Source organism: Anser brachyrhynchus, assembly GCF_964034855.1.
Source record: "Anser brachyrhynchus genome assembly, chromosome: 1".
Classification (NCBI taxonomy): Eukaryota; Metazoa; Chordata; class Aves; order Anseriformes; family Anatidae; genus Anser; species Anser brachyrhynchus.
In genome coordinates, this window is record NC_137694.1 from 127,323,022 (window position 1) to 127,333,835 (window position 10,814).

General features: G+C 47.6%; 2 long non-coding RNA genes across 2 annotated transcripts; one reads left to right on the top strand and one right to left on the bottom strand.

Annotated features, from left to right (window-relative positions):
- Positions 1–548: 548 nt before the first annotated feature.
- LOC308193233 lies at positions 549–6,800 on the top strand. Its single transcript, XR_013949477.1, has 3 exons — positions 549–2,941; positions 4,205–4,237; positions 5,476–6,800. It is a non-coding gene; the product is annotated as an uncharacterized lncRNA (long non-coding RNA).
- LOC308193220 lies at positions 3,033–4,171 on the bottom strand. The gene is made up of 2 exons (XR_013949470.1): positions 3,558–4,171; positions 3,033–3,326 (listed from the first exon to the last, which is right to left on the bottom strand). It is a non-coding gene; the product is annotated as an uncharacterized lncRNA (long non-coding RNA).
- Positions 6,801–10,814: the final 4,014 nt, after the last annotated feature.

The following is a 10,814-nucleotide window of genomic DNA, read 5'->3' on the forward strand; positions in this document are numbered from 1 at the left end:
TTAGAAAATGAATGTCTTTGAAAGCAAAGCTGAGGACAGAAAAATTAGGTAGAAGACAAGTAGGGAGAGGCTGCATGCAGGCTTTGCACAAAGCAAAAGCTACACTGAAGCTGAAAAACTGGCTTGTTCCCATGAGAAGTTTTCATTTTAACAAATGTGCAGCTTTTGTGATGACAAAATTGTTAAGTAAAATGTCCTAACCACGTGTGCCCTGGATTCCCTTGTTCTATAACTATGCTGTACCTTTATTTCATTTGTCCTCAGAATACCAGTATATTTGTCTACTTGTTCTCCCTTTCTTAAAAAAGAAATGAAGCAAAATAATATTCACAGCTCTGTAAAGAATATTACTTTTGATCCTATTCCCTTGCATATCATTTTTGTAAGGGTCAGCCATAAATCAATCTCTAGTGCTGCACTTTTTCTTTGCAGCAAAGTGGTAGGATGTGGAGTGCTTTGTAGTTAGAAAAGTAATTGTGTAGACCTGAAAATCATATCCACAACCATCATCAGGTGCTTATCTCAAGATGTGTCTCTGTGTCCTTCGGAGCAACAGCTGTAGCAACTGAGAATGGGACAGAGATGGCTTAAATGTTATGAGTCAGTTATTTCTAGCACGTCTAACACACTTCAGAGAAACCACAGTGGTCATAACATAAGGTACACTCCGATGTATTGGAGAAGCTCTAAAACCTTTAAAATAAAACCCAAACCATTAGAGCTGTTCAAATATTCTTCAACTTCTCATTTAAGACACAGACACCAAAGATTGCAGTTGTGTTACTCTGTCTGAAGTCTAGTAATTGTTTTAAAATAAAAAGGCCGTGCTGTCAGGTTGCCCCTAACATAGGAGTAAGAAAAAATCAGCTAAGTTGAGCAACATATTTTTGTGATGAGATTTAAAATATTCATACTAGTTAGTTCATTTATGATGTTAAGCCCTTTTTAAACATGAAATAGAAGTAAGTTCTTTCCTCTTGAAGCCAAAGGATTTTATTCGACTCCAAAAGATAAGAAGCATAACGTGCATGGTGAAGTTGAAGATCAGGAAGAGGTGTTTGCTGAAGGAGTGCCAGCCTGTGCCCAGCACAGGAGGAAAGGACCAGAGGTACAGGAAGACGATTTTGAGACTGGACAGGTGGGAAAGGAGAAGATGCCTGGCCAGCCTGGTACAGGCACTAACTACAGCTGCTGCACAGAGCTTACAAGGAGTGTTTTTGTTGTTGCTGTTGTTTTTAAGTAGTTTAGGAACTGGATGTAATTTTCATGTGTGGTCTGCAACATGGATGGAGTCTCTTCTCCTGCAAAATACTTTATAAAGGATTTAAAATATGTATATAAACAGAATGTGAGACACATGAAGTGCACCATACACAGCACATTTCTGAAAGGTAGCCTGTATAGCTGTAGACAAAGATCTGTATGAACACCCAATAAAGTGGACAGTTCTTACAAGCTGTCTTGAGGTGGGCAAATCAGAGTCCTTCAGGAACAGGATGAATGTCTTTTCATGGGTATATGCTGAGAAACGATGGCTTCTGCTTATGCAACACTGCCCATTTTTATGGTGGAGATAAGAGGTTTTCAAAGATGGATGGACTCCTCTGGCAGATCATTCCTTTAAGTCTCTTAATACGACAATGAAAACTGTCACACGGCATGGAAAAAAGATCCCTGAATCAGGTATTATTTTTCACTAGAAAGCTATACTGTAGTTAAAATTAGCAAGGTGTTTCTGAACCCTTATTTAAAATGTGTTTGCACTGACATCCCAAGAAAAGAGTTTCTTTATTTAATTGCACTGTCAGTGCCGATGCTTTCAGCTAAAACCATTTGGAATTAGACCTTTTAATAGAAAGTGACAATTTAAATTGCCACGATAGCAGCATAAATGGTGCTTGAAGTCATTACCGACCTGATGCTGCAGTTGGCTCCAGACCAGTTTATTAAAGCAAAAGCAAGCTGAAAAGAGTAGGAGAAGAGGAAATTAAGTGGTGAATCATTAATTCCTTTAGTACTCGCTGTAACAACATTAGCTGCGATGAACACATTTGTCTGTATGATGGAGACAATGTATAATCTCACCCTTGCTTTGCATTAACCAACATCCCTTGACAGTGAATCGGTGATCATAGGATCGTCAGGGTTGGAAAAGCCCTCCAAGCTCACCTGGTCCAACCATCGCCCTACCACCACTGTCACCCACCGAACCATGTCCCTAAGCACCACGTCCAACCTCTCCTTGAACACCCCCAGGGACGGTGACTCCACCACCTCCCTGGGCAATCCGTCCCAATGCCTGACTGCTCTTTCTGAGAAGAAATGTCTCCTCATTTCCAGCCTGAACCTCCCCTGGTGCAACTTGAGGCCGAGCTGCCACCCCCCCTCCCTCCTGCAGGCCGGGGGCACCGTGTGAGGGGCCCGAGGCCCCGGGAGGCCGCCTGCCGTCCCCGGCCCTGCCCGGCATTGCCACCTAGCGATGAGGCCTCCCCGGGCCGGCTGGGGGCCGGGGGGACCGCTGGGGGTCCGGGTCCTGGTCCGGAGCCAGAAGCGCCCGGGGGTGGGCAGGCACCGGGCTGGAGGCAGGGCGGGGCGGGGGGACACAGCCCAGCCGGGAGACCCCCGAGCCGCAGCCCCCGCCCCAGCGAGACCACCGCCGCCCCTGCGGGTGCTCGCCGTGCCCTTCGGCGGTGATTGCGGGGCTTGTGCTGCCGGAGAGCCCGGGGGGGCTGCCGGGGCTCCGGGAGCAGCAGCAGCAGCAGCAGGAGCAGGAGGAGCTGCTCCTGCGAGCTCTGCGGGCAGGGGGCCCCCCAGCGCCGCTGAAGCGGTGCCCGCGTCCCTGGATCCCACAGCCCTGCCTCCGCCGGGGGGACAGGGCCCGAGCCCAGCCTGGACGAGGTGGGCGATGATTTCTCCAGGCGACTCCTCGCTTTCAGTAAAGGTGTGTTGTTTTTTTCCCCTGAGAGCAGCCCCTGGGTGTGATCGGGGGGCAGGGTGCCTCAGGCAGGGCTGGGTGAGGAGGCGCTTCCCACAGCAAGAGCCTGGTGGGTCGGGAGCACCACCAGCTTCTGGGTGCACGTCTGCTAGGAGTGCTGGACCATTTGCTTGTTTGGGGTCGCTCCTCAACACCTTTCCCCAGAGATTTCAAAGTATCGGGGTGAGGAGAGGGGGTTTGGTTGGTTGGTTTGGTGTTCAGACCTCGTCCCTGCAGCCAGAAACTTCACACACCTGTGGCAAGGGAAGCAGAGTTGTGCACTCCTCAGAAAGCTCAGTTGTGTCATCATTTGGTCAGTCACCAGGGTTTAGCCTGACTTTTGCCAGGCAAACTGAAAAATGAAGAGATAACAGCCCCTAGTGATTTCTGTCTGTCCCTTGAACCAAGCAGTGCTAACAGACAACAGGGCTCCTGAGGCTCAAGGAAGCTGCAAGACCCCCCCCCAAAAAAACACAAAGCGGTTCAGCCTCCCCTCAGAGCTGCTTTCCAAAGCCAGCAGGGCTCCTGCAGCAGGGGTGTCCCCTCTGGGGAGACCCCACCTCAGTGGCACAGCCTCCCTTACCCCAAGGCCACAGCTCTGCCACACGTTCAGCTCTTCCTACGGCCATGTTTCCCTGAGCCAGCTCCCTCAGGGCCACGCTGCAAGCAATCACACCAGTCACGGCTGCAGGGACAAGGCTACAGGACACCAGCTCTTTTCCTACAAGGAACATCCTCTCCCTGACACAGTCACTAAGCACTTGCCACTGCTGGTCCCACTAAAGGGATCACCAATTAAGGGCTCTCAAGCCTCTTAGTGCTAACGAGCTAAGCATGGTTAGGTCTGATGAGGATTTGGATACAGGAATTTACTTAAGCCTGAGATGGGGAAGAAAAGCCTAATGTGTGTGCCTAGGGATTGCTGGCACAGCATACAGCATGTGGCTCTGGATTCCCCTCTTCGTGAGGTTTCAGGGGCAGAAGAGGTGTCCCCAGCTCTGCAGGCTGGGCAGGGGCTTTTGCAGTGAGTCCCCCACACCCCCAGCACCTCGCCCAGCTCCTGCGGCTGCTTTCGCAGCACCAGAGCCGAGGCCTGCCAGGGAAAAGCGAACCTGGAAGGCGCAGACTAGGGGTGACCCTGACGGGCATCCAGGCTGAAAAGTACAAAACCCGTTAAACTGAGTACAGGGTGGACACTGCACCCTCACCACTGACCTTTTGCCTTTGCAGGTCCACTTGTAGCAACCCAGCCTGCTGGTTAAGGTAGGTAGAGCCTTTAGGACTAGTTACATGGTACCTGCCATATGCATTACTGTAGCTCATTGTAGGGTCTTCAAAAAATTAAAATAAAAAGGAAAAGAAATGCTATTTTTAGGCACTTGAATCTCAAATCTAAGAAGCTCCTGTCTAAGCCAAAATTGTTTTCATGTTTCAGAGTCTAGATCAAGTTAGTTTAATTTTCTTTCAAGTAAACTCTGTGACACACTGAACAGACCTGACTTGCTAATTTTTTATTTTTTTAACCTCAAACACTGATGTGTTTCATGGGATTGTGTGTGCTCTAAGGGACATCTCTTTTGCCTCTTGTGTGAATTTATAGAGGCAGAGAGTCAAGCCCTTCCCCTCTCCGGAGAGCTGAGGGAGGTTTCTCTGTGCTGGGAATGCACCTTCTGTGCCGGGAAATGCAGTGCAGCTGGTGCCTAATTGCTGATTTCCCCTCCCAAGCCACTGTCTCCTTGTTTGCCTACAGCAGGAAGGAAATCTCCCTTATCCCTGTGGGTGCCCAAGTAGATCCTTACATTGCATTAATTTGCCTGCAGGTCATTTCAGAAGCTCTCAATGGCAAAAGGGACATATAGTGAAACAAGGGATTGCCCTTCAGCTTTCTAATTCTTCCTGTCTTCGTGCCAGCCCTGTAGCTGTCCTTCCAGGCCAGAGCAGGGGATCAGGCTAGTTCTTTCCCCACAAGCGGCCATCAGGAGGGCCCACCACCTGGCACAGCCATTGCGACAAGTGGGACCGTGGCCAAGCGGGGATCCTGCTTGCTGGCTGCACCGCAGCAGGCGTTTCACACCCACGTTATGGGGCAGGTTTGGGTCCGCCTCTGTGGATGAGACTGCACCAGATTGCTGGTGCCTATTTACAAGGTATACATTGGATGATGCAAAGGTCTGTTGAATGGCCACGTAGATGTATATGTTTCCCACGTACGTGTCAGCTTTATTGTGATACTGTTGAAGTGCCCAGTGAGGTGCCAGCTTTGGGTGCTGCTGAAAGGGGGCTCAGTGGGACTGGTCAAGTACCAGCATTGCTCCCAGTGGCCACAAAGAATTCGAACCTTGTCAGAGGCTGGCTAACAGCTAAGGAAAAATACTCTGTTAGTAGGTCCATGATAGATATGCAAAATGGTATTCATAATACCATAATTATGGTTTAAAGTATGGTAAAAATATATTGTACACATAAATTTCCTCAGGTTCAAGTATTTCTTTCCTCTTCAGTCTCTCTGCCTCTGCCAATCATTTGACCTGCTGTAATACCCCAGCTCCCATACCTGTGAGTACTTGTTGAGAATGATTCATCATTTCTGACGGATATAATCCTCACATTCCTTGCTTTCCTGGGCTATGTCAGACATAACTTGTCCCAGTTTTCTTAAAGCTACCTTGACAGTATCAGCTTTAACAAAGTTCTTGATTCATGCCAGTGCAAGAGAAAAATGAGGTCTGTTATCTTGTCTTTGGCATGCCATCTAAGTGTCACTTCATCCATACGTTTTTCAAAGGACTCATCTTGCCATCAGATGTGAGTCGGAAACATCACTGGAATGTGTGGCTACACTGCCGTAAGCTCCACATGCGGTGGGAGGAGGTCTGGCTCCCGGCCACCATGCCGCCTGGGTGCTGGTCTCCCCTGGGTCCTGCACAGCACCCAGCCGCCCCGTGTCACCATACATGTAGGGTGTTCCCTGAGCTTCCAACCAGCGTGGTAGACTTTGGTTGAAAAATCTGAAAACGAGCACTTTGTGTGGCTTTACGTTTCCTAATACATGAAGAACCCGTGGTCCCTGCAGGCAATGCCCTCATCAGTGCCGGTGCTCTCAGGTGACTTCTTTTGGTGTTTGGTCCATTTTCAATCTCCTTATAGTGTTCTTAATTACTGATGCTAAGTTTTTCAGTCAAAAACCTAATTTCAAGCACTTGCCTTCTCAAACTAGATTCCAGGATGCCCAGTCAGGCACCAGCATGGGGGCATTTGGCACCTCAGGGCAGTGGGCCAGACAGGCCAGCCCCCGAGCACGGGGCAAGCAGAGGAAAACACCGCCCTGGGAGGCTGGTTGGAGAAGCTGCCTGTCCTGAAGCTCACAACGTCCCACTCTTAGCTCCATGGTGCTGGCTTAAATCAGCCTAAATCGACAGTTGAACCACAGCTGAAGCTTAATTTCTGTCTTCAAAGCATTTTGGGAGAGGTTCATAACCTCCAGACCCTGCCTGAGGGCTTCCAGCTCTCAGCCTGGGGCCAGGCCTCACTTCTGGGCTGCATGGGGTGGAGAAGGGGCTTCTGCTCACACGGCTGCCCTGCAGAGGGCACGGACAGAGTTGCCTTCCATACCATGGCAGTATTTTTCCAGACTTGTGGAGCTTCTCTGGAATTCCAGTAAATATTACAAATATTACAGACACCTACATGCTACACGGCCCCTGAACTGGTTTGTGCACAAGGCGTCTGTGCTTGCTGTTGGAGCTGGGCTCGATGCTCCTTGTGGGTCCCTTCCAACCCGGGCTGTTCTATGATTATATGATTCTGTGACTATAAAATGCTTGTTGCCTACAGAAATGAATTGCATTCTTGATTGCCACAGGTCTGGAGAAGACATCCCCTGCTTCTTTTGATACACAACACTTCTGCTACGTTTAGAAAACAAAAAAATACTGAAACTCTTCCTTTTTCTGCATCGGCATTTAAAAGAAACCAAAAAAAAAACCAACAACAACAACAACAAAAACTACCTCTATGCTTTTCCATTTAGTGCAAAGCTTTTAGTGTGTATATTGGTGTGTGTGTATTGTACATTTAATGTATACTGGTGGCTGATTCCTTGCTCCGAACCACTCTGTTGACTTATTGCTTATTGGCGTCCAGACATCCACACCTTGATCAGTCCTCTCCCTGTCCTAATTGTTAACATATTGTTTCTTGGTAATTATATGTAATTTAATTTTAATTACTACCTTTAATAAGGCAGTGAACCACAGTGACCTGTTAGCTGGCTTATTTTCCTAATGAGAGTGAGGCAGCCTTTTGGCTCGCAAATAAGGCTTTCAAAGAACTCTTCAGTCGCCACCCAGGCTCTTCTGTGCCCTGACACCCACCGGGTGCCTGCCTTTGCCTAGCGAGGGAGAGGTCACCCATGCGAGTAGTGGACACCTAACCAAGCTGGGAAGTCTTCGGCAGAGTCTGGCAGCAGAGCAGCGAGGCTTTCACAGCTAGGTAAATCGGAGATGAGGGTAGGGTTTGGTAGTCTGCAGGAGCAAGAGGAAGCGGTGACCACTCCTGCCTCTTCCTCACAGCGGCCAGAAAGAGATGCGTTTATTCTCCCGTGCCCTGAATATCTCTGGTACTCGACACACGGCTTCACGACAAGCCGCTGAGGAACACCAGGTCGACGGAGAACACAGAACGAAAAGCAGACTGCGGGCAGCTCAGCGACAGCTTCTTATTAGGAAGGGTTGCCCAACGCAAGTCTCGCTGCCTAATACGCCGAGGTTAGGAGTGGATGAGCAAGCGTTTCCCAAAGTCCCTGGAGATACCTGGCCGGCAGCCGCCACCTCCACGCCCCAGCTCCTCCCGTCTCAGCCGGGCGGGGAGGGCAGGGACACCCCGCGCAGCTCTGCCATCAGGGCTGGGGGGTGACGGGCAACACCAGGTTACACCTGCCAGTAGAGCAGGCTGACCTTCGCTGCGGGAGCTGTTGCCAAAATAGTTCCCACGCGCGCAGGTTAATTTAGCTGGGTTTAGGCGGAAAGGGAGCAGTGGGAAAACACGTTTTGGCAGCCACGAGCCCTCTCCATCCCCAGTGCCGGTCAGCGCCAGCCCTGCAAGGAGCAGCGGGCCGAGGAGCCGGGCACAGCCATGAGGAGATGTGGAGGATGGAGGGAGAAGGTGGCTCCAGGCAGAGCCACCAGGCTCCGGCCGGGCCCTGTCCCAGCCCCGAGTGTGAGGGAGGCAGAAGGAAGAGATGCTGGGAAATAGCTTATTAACGTGACAGTGGTACACCTCCTCTGGCCCGAGGTTTGTGGTTTTGTTTGTTTGGTTTTTGGACAGTGTAGTAGCACTTAGTAGGCAGCCACCTTGCTGAAAAAGATTAAGGCGTTACAAGAAGTTTATCAGACATTAAACCTTCAGTATAAGAACAAGCACGAAGATGGACTTCAAAGACCTACGCCTTTCGCTTCCGTAGACTTGCTCGTAAGCGCGCGTTTCACCAAACGAGGGTTTAATCGCCTGTACCCCGGTACTACACAAAATGAGCTGAAAAAGTGGGGGAGTCGAAAAATAAGCTAAAGTGCAGCAGATTTCAGGACGAACATGTCCCTCAGAACAACACTTAGTCTCAGTACTGGCATCAAATAGACTGAACGTTAACAGGAAAATACTTTGAATTTTATTTTTTCACGTTATTATCAAGTACACAATTACAATAATGTCACACATCCCTATATGATTCTATGTATTTTGTTTTTTTCTTTTGTCTTTTTTACAAAGTGTACAGAGGGAAGGACGTATACAATATTTAACAGGGTATTTTCTACAGAACAATAATTTATATTATGTCCTTGTAAAAATCTGTACCTTTTTTAAACATTAAACTGAAACATCCATTTCATAGCATTTGCTAAGCAAATTTAAGAATTAAAACTAACCTGTAACTAATGTCAGTACATTAACAATAACTATATTTTCATTTTCTCTTTATACAGACAAATACATTTTACAAAATCCACTTGACCAAACCCTTAGTAATTAAAAAAAAAAAAGTTTCAACATTGTGCTTTAAAAAAAAAAAAAAAGCGTGGGTATGATTCCAAGCTACATAAGAGAAAGAAAACGTGTAAAATTGTGTTCTTTGTCTTTCAGCTTATTTAAAAAAATAAAGTTAAAAATGGCTAAAGTCCTCAGCAACGCTATGGGAATTAATGCAGATCTTGTATACATTTCAGGTTTCCAGTTAGAAAATGCTTGAAACGTAAGGGGGAAAAGAAGTCGAACGAGGATACTCGGTGAGACGCGCGTGGAGAACCTCTACCGCGTTTGAACGCATCAGATTTGGCAATCGGTAGGCAGCGGCCAGCCAGCTACGGCCGCGTAGAAAATCCACTGGCTCCACCGTGGGTTTCAGCGAAGGCAGGGAGCAGCGCATCTCCGCGGTACGCAATAAAGGAGGGTCACTAGCAGGGCTGCGCGAGCAAGCAGGCATCGGAAGAAAAAAAACATTGCAGGGCAGCGCAGGGTAGTGGCATGGCATCGGGCTCTCCTGAACTGGTGAAAGCGAACTAAACACAACCATTTAAGCTTACAGTGAAACGGAAGGGCTGAGCAAACCGGTGCAGGGCTCAGTAACAAAACCAAATACAGAATGTTTGGATGATGCACATCTGAGAGGAAACCTTTGTCCCTTTATGGCCCCAAACCTGCAATCATTACTGCAATTCCTGTTGGACAGGACAGGACGGACGGTCACCTGCCTAGACAGGAGAGAAAGCACCGGGACAGGCTCTGAGCCTTTTCCATTAGGGAGCTGCTGGTTACAAACCTATCCTCATCTGACTGTCAGTCGGGTGGGTCCGAAAGCTGCAATCCACAGCCAACTAGTGGCTTCGGGGGGAACTTGAGACAGGGGAGCGGGGCCAGGTCCTACGAGCTGGCATTAGTCGTATGAGGTTCTTTGCCCAACAGTTGCTGTTAACGTACATGACTTCATGTGTCGTACATTTATTCTGCAATTAGCAAATGATACAGCACTACTTTATAATAGACTTCAGGTGGCAAAATTGCATATAATAATTGTAATGTTCTCCCAGCTGTTTATAAACAGATTAAAAGAACTGGGTTAATTCTGGATACTGTACTAATTAATAAACAGCAGCTTAACACAGCTGCTAATGGCTCAGGAAAAACATTCAATTTAGAAACAGTTCTGTTACTATCATAAGGGTATGCTACTATCGTTAGGGGTATCTACATTAAAACATCTCTACTCCTCATGAACGCAGCTGCTCCATTCCACCCCCGCCGAAGCTCTCAGCGTAAATATCTAGTTTCCAAAATCGAGGCACCTCTTGGTCTCAAATTTTATTCTAAATCAACTCAGAATAAAAATGTGACTTGAACCACAAACTGTTCTTTCAAAGAAATACTAATATACATAAAACCATTACATCTGAGGTACGTTTACCGGCACGTACAGACAGCTGTGATCTATTAACTCTGCAAATGGAACGACAGTATTTTATGTTTCCAACATCAAGTAAATTGAAAAGAAAAACCAACTCATTTGTAACACACGAAACCTTTCAAAGACAAAGAAGCACAGAACAATAAACATATCTGAGCATACTTTTAAATTTGTCAAAGATAAAAAATGCCCCAAACCATTTTTTTTTAATTTTATCTTTGAAACCTGAATTAAAACGCAGAATAGTTTTCCGCAATAAAGTTAGACGTGTAACTCCTTAAACGTAAAATAGTTAACTTGCCACAGTCTGTATAGTCAAAACAAGACAATTAGGTGGGCCCTAGTGACTTTATCTTCAGCATCACAATTCCCCATTTTATACAC